Source organism: Humulus lupulus, chromosome 2 (assembly GCF_963169125.1).
Source record: "Humulus lupulus chromosome 2, drHumLupu1.1, whole genome shotgun sequence".
Classification (NCBI taxonomy): Eukaryota; Viridiplantae; Streptophyta; class Magnoliopsida; order Rosales; family Cannabaceae; genus Humulus; species Humulus lupulus.
Window position 1 is genome coordinate 222,388,460 of NC_084794.1, and position 6,412 is coordinate 222,394,871.

General features: G+C 31.7%; 1 long non-coding RNA gene across 1 annotated transcript; it reads right to left on the reverse strand.

The window, feature by feature from the left end:
- Positions 1–4,394: 4,394 nt before the first annotated feature.
- LOC133816544 (uncharacterized) lies at positions 4,395–5,135 on the reverse strand. Its single transcript, XR_009885319.1, has 2 exons — positions 4,742–5,135; positions 4,395–4,605 (listed from the first exon to the last, which is right to left on the reverse strand). It is a non-coding gene; the product is annotated as an uncharacterized LOC133816544 (long non-coding RNA).
- Positions 5,136–6,412: the final 1,277 nt, after the last annotated feature.

Below are 6,412 nucleotides of genomic sequence, written 5' to 3' on the forward strand. Positions count from 1 at the left end.
AAGGGGAACCAATAGGTCGAAACATTGTTGGACTGTGACATTTTGATCTGGGTCCTCATGATATTTGGTAACAATCGTCCTCGGGTCATGTTGAGCTAACATGAAGCTAGCAACAACCCATTTAACATTTCCATCGTTACCTTGGCCAGAGGTGTTGGTTGCTGCCCCCGAATGAGCTCGACCTGGGTCATCATTGATAATGCCCTGAGCAAGGCATTTGCACACCAAGGGTGCGACATCCTCTACAATGGTGAAGGTCCTCTTTTTGGTAGGACCCCTAGGATGGAATGCAAGCAATTGGCCATCACTGATCAACTTTCTAGCCACCATGTTGGCATTTGTAATATTAATAACCAGTATTTTTTTTTTGGTGGGAGCAGAGGCGACTGTTTGGTAATGGCCCGTACAGGCCTCAAAAGTCGAAGACCTAGCGTAGATAGCTGCATAAGCAATTAGCACGATCAGAATGCTAAATGGTATAAACTAGCAAGGTGAAGAAAAACATACAAGGTTGTTTGAAGTATCTGTGTTCGTAGGTCGCAAACTCGTTCAACATAAAAATCAATTCTTTGAAATCGATTAGATGACTTGGGAGCTAGATGATGGTGGAAGTCTTGGGGAACTGAATGAGATAATAGAACCCATCACCTGTGGTCTTAGTGTTGGGGTTGGCCTTTAGATAGAAAAAAAAAATAAAGAATATCATATAGGGTGGGATCTTCCCATTCACTTTTTAAGAAACAAAAATTTTAACCCCGCGAGGAGGCGATGCACATTTGGGGGGAGCTAGAATGGAGTTTGCTTTACAAAATTTAAAAAACCAGAAAAATACAAGCTTAATGGTAAAATGGCCCCTACCTTCCGGTGCTCGTCGCTCCACGCTCCAAAAATTTTCCTCTAAGGGAGTGCAGTTCCGCTCTCCTTCAAATGTTGGGCGAGCATAAAATTTTGAGTCTATTTGAATGCCATGACCCTTCATTATGGAATTTACTTGTGGCATAGAGGTTATCTGAGACACAATTTGCTCAGCTTCGTAAAAGTTGTCTGTAGATACCTCGACCTCCTTTACTAGCCCAAAGTGGGGAATATGGGTCTCCACAACTTTTTGGTTTTAAGAGGAAGAGCCAACAAGTTTCTTGGGTTGACTCATTGTGAATAATGAATAATTTAGCTCGCCTGGGTATAGATCACCGATAACTATTAGTGGACAACCTAAGGATATGGTTTAAAGCGTCAAGTAAATTGCTCGTGCTTGATAACCAAGAATAAATGACTAGATAACTCGACATGAATACTTGCGATCAAAATCTAAAATCCACAAGCTAGAAAACTCATATGAACCTAGCTGAATCCTACGAGCTAAAATTCCTACGTGGACCCACGCATTCCCCTAATCCACACGCCTTGTCCTCAAAAATTGCACATAAGAAATCTGGTTTTGGAAAGCAGTTTTAATGCAAAATTGCTCATTTAGCGTATCCTCCAAGCTACCTATTTTCTGGGTTTAAAACCCAGAATTTTCCCCTAAAAAGTCACTTATGGTAACATTGATCAGAGCCTAAAAACCCCAGGAAATGACTCAAAATCTAACCTATAATGTTTTCTCAAAATCACCTATACTGTCATGTCTGAAAGAGTTATTCTTAAGCACTACGAGTAATCAAACCCTACTTTTGAAGGAAAAAAGTACGTGAAAAACTAAAAATACAGAGGCATTCAAGAATAAAAAAAACAATCAAAATAAAAAATTTCAACGGATCGTGAGCACTTATAGTTGGTAAAAGTGGTGATTGTGATCAAATCTTATAAAATTGAAAGATCAGAAATGTTGAATCCAGAAAATGGATGCTTGAGAGCTTTTGTAGAGCGAGAGGGGATGAAAGAGGAATTTTGAAAAGGAAAGTCGAAAAGTTGATAATGGGGCTAATCAGAAGAAAAGGCGTATATATAGGGAAAGCCTGAGGGAGATCTGGGGTCATTTGAATGAGGAAATTTTATATCGAACAATCAAAATTAAATAGACAAAATGGTGTCAAAAAGGTGACATGAAACCTATCATCGTACTCGGGAACTTGAATAGATGCCTATAGAAATAAGACACGTGTCCAATACCTGAGAAGGTAGGTGGGTATGTTTCTCATAGAGGAAGTGGAAAAGCCTCTATTGTGTGTTGTGAGAAGTAAGGTGATGTCATAAACGAGGAAAGGCTTGAGGGTAAATTTTGTAAATAGAAAATACAAACTAACCTGTCATGTTCATGGTACAGGTATCAAGCATTTAATGAAGTTATTTATAGCTTCCAGAATGTGGTACAAGTTCCCTGAACCAATAGTTCGAGTCAAGACCTATCCGACCAGACAATAAGGAGATCTCCCAACTGGATCCTTAGGTCGCATAATAAGTAACTCAAACATCTTAATGTTCGAGTCAGTGAGAGTCTAGAATCCTCTAGATCGCGTAGCACACATTTAGCTCTCTGCCAATGTGTGGAATTCGTGGAATTGAATTACTGGAGACTTGGAGACGTTATTAATTTATGACTTGTAACCCCTGCCTGGGGAACGTATAACGCCAGGCAGTTTATGTCTTTAAGTGAACTCAATTATACATTTGGGAAATAACTCAAACCTATAAGTAACAAATATATCAAACGACTCTCAAATGTGTCTAGTAAACCCCTATAAATAGAGGGGGAATGGACAGATTAAGGGACAGAACCTTGTATACCAAAGCTCTGCAAAAATTGTCGTAAACAATTTCTTAAGAGAGAAATATGTTGTATTGGACAGATCAAGGGATAGAACTTTGTATGTCAAAACTCTGCAAAAATTGTCATAAATAATTTCTTAAGAGAGAAAAAAGCTATAGCATAGACTCGTGGATTAGGTGAGTTTTAACTACTGAACCACACAAAACTCTTGTTTATTATTATTATTATAGATAAAACTTAATTTTCATTTTCGAATTTATTAATTCATTGTTGCTGAAAAACCGCGTCAATAAAATTATTTATATAATAACAAAATCATGCTATATTTATTTGAATATTCACAAAGGTTGTTATTATTTTAATTACTTTTTTAGCGTACTCTTTTCTTTTGGAAAAACAAAAAATTACGCCCCCTATAATTAATTCCCTGGGTCCGCCATTGATTCACATAATCACATTCTTTTGAACCAAAGTCGAACTAAAGGATAAAACAAGAAAAAATGTTAGTGAAGAAGTTTATTATTGTACGTATGCATACATTATTTTGATTTGAAGCATTTGCGGCAGTTCCTAATACATTGCTTGAAAGGCTCAGTATAGTTCTTGTCAAACAACCTCATTAATGAATACTAATTATGAGGTGATGGTATGGTTGTTCTATATGAATGATAAATATAATAAGTGAGTTTGGTACAACGAAATTTCCCATGTGACTGTTGAGGAGGTTCATGTCAGGCCAAATTAAGATCAATTAACACTCAACCAATCTATATAATATATAGGTGACACATTGATAAATTAACACGAACAAAACAATGATCTTAAAACACGAAAGTAAGATCGCCATTCAAAACAAAAATGAAGGTTAATAGTAATGGTAATATAATAGGAATGAAATTTTGATTTTTTTTTATTTGGTAGAGACATTGGAATTAGTAACTAAATAAGAATTACTATGTTTTGTATAATATGAAATGAAATTATATTGTTTTGACCAAAATGCCTTTACTCTACTTTTATAAAATATATTTTTTAATCAAATTATCATTATTTTTTAATGTTAGTTTTTATTGTATACCAACTTATCAATTTTATTCTAAATAATTTTTTTTATTAAATTACTCTTATATAGAAATTAAATAAATATATATTATATAAATATTTTGTAGAAAAAAGTATAATAAAATATCATTAATAATTAAAATTTTACTTAATTGAATGAAAATTTTATTTTATTAAAAAATTCGTAAAATCTAATTTCATATTAAATTTAAATCTTAGTAAGATGGATATTTAAATTTTAATAGTTTGTAATAGGTCTCATTTTTAAATAATATAAAATTTTATGATGACTACTAAATTTAAGATGAATGTCTAAAATAATTAAATAATATATAATAATATATTTTTGTACAATACACACTTTTTTAATAATATATAATAAAAATGATGTAAAATTAACAAATATAATAAGAATTATATAAAAATAATAAAATTGATGCAAAAATAACAAGGGTTTATACCCTTTGTTGATAAAAATTATAAAAATAAGTCCCTGACACTAATTTTGGTAAAAAAAAAATTAACTATTCCTAAAACTTGCTTGTATTTAATGTTTTATTAGATTTTAAAATACTTTTAATGTATTTCCTTTCTTAAAAAAAAAGAATTTAAATCAAACAAATTATATAACATAAACTAAGCCTCTTCTTCTTCAACATCTCAAATGTTCCCCAAAGCCAGCGAGCAACAAACTCATTCAAATCTCAATTCAATTTTCAACATCTCAAATGATTATTCAAATTAAAAATGTAACACCCAAATAAAAACTTAGAATCCAAAGGCAAACTAATCATAAATAAAATCAGTTCTAGAAACCTAGCCTCAACCAAAATCTGAAAAGAAAAAGATATGAAAAATGAGTTAGTATCCAACATCAAACACATATTCGAAAATAATTTCTCTGAAATATAACCTCTAATTTCAAGAAAAGCTATCAAACAAGAAAACTATATGGGTTTTGCTACTTACCTGCTTGTGAGTCGAACTGGGGCATCCAAAAGAGGTCGCGAAGTGTGGCAACCGAAGGACGAAGATTTGGCAGGGAGGAGGCAGATCTGGACGAGGCACAGGGTTGCAAAAGGTCAATGAACCAGGGTGCGAGGCTCAATGAACCAGCTGGGTGCAAGGCTCGATGGACTAGCTGAGTGCGTGGCTTGACAAACCAAGAGGCAGGGCTCGCCGGACATGGGCTTTGGGCTCACCGGCTTTGATAGAGAAGAGGAAGAAGCAGAATGGAAGAAGAACACAAGAAAAAGGAAAGAAAAAGAAAATCTAATATAATTTGTTTAATTTAAATTATTTTTTATTTTGTTCTTAAAAAATGAAATATATTAAAAGTATTTTAAAATATAATAAAACATTAAATGCAATGGTATTTTAAGAATAGTGAATTTTTTGTTGACCAAAACTAGTGCTAGAGGCTTATTGTTACTATTTTTATAAACAAAGGGTCTAAACCAATAATTAGAAAAAACACAAAGTAAAAAAAAGTATAAACTCAAACAAATATAATAAGAATGATGTAAAAATAAATAAGAGTTATAATATTATATAATAATCATAGTTTTTTAATAATATAAAAAATGGAATGGAATTGCTTTTCCACCCAATTTTAAGTGGAACAATAATTCTATAAAAATGTGTAATAATATTTCCATTGAAAAATTCGTTCCCACTTGATCTTACCAACCAAACAATAAAATAGAATAAAAAAACATTTCATTCCATTTTATTCATTTCCATTCACTCAAATCAAACACTAACTAAGCTTCAATTTTTGTTAAGCTTCAATTTTTGTTACTAGTTTATGATCATATATGCTCACTTTGGACAACACACCAATATTGGAAAATTGTCGTTTCATGTCTTATCACTGTATGAAATATTTTCATACAATGAAATTAAGTTGCTATCTAGTTTATCCAAACATGATTAACGAGGAATGATAATATATATATATATATAGAAGCCTTCTTAATAGTTACTACCCATAGATGAGTATTAGCAATTATGAAAATATGTACTATTATAATGTTATGTCTATGATCACATAATTTTATATATTTCAAACATTAGTCAAATATAAAAATAAAATTAGAAATATAATAAATCTATGAAACACAATCAATATTTAAATTATTAAATTTGAGTTGAAGGTAAGATGAAAAAAAAAACAAATATATATATACATATTTTTTTGAGCAATGATAACTTCATTGATAAATATCATAATGTCGTACAACCAAGAAAGTATAAATATCCCAAAGAAAATAAGAGATATTTTCTAACTACATAAATTGTATTTTCATTCTAAGAGCATGCACAGATACAACTGTTAAACAGAATGGGACACACCTAGAAATATGGATAACAAACTTGTTACAATCTCTAACAAAAACTCAATCTCATTGTAAAATGTGACTCTCTTAGAAAAAGTAGACACAACTGTTAAACAGTATGTGCCCACAACATCCAACGGAAGATCTAGCCAAATAATCAAATTCTAGGTCCACCATCTACTTGACATATTTTGCTTGTATAACTGAGAAGCAACCTACAAAATAAAATATTATACAAACAAAACAACATTAGTTAATGAAACTGAATAAATGATAATAATACTAAATACCATGACAACTA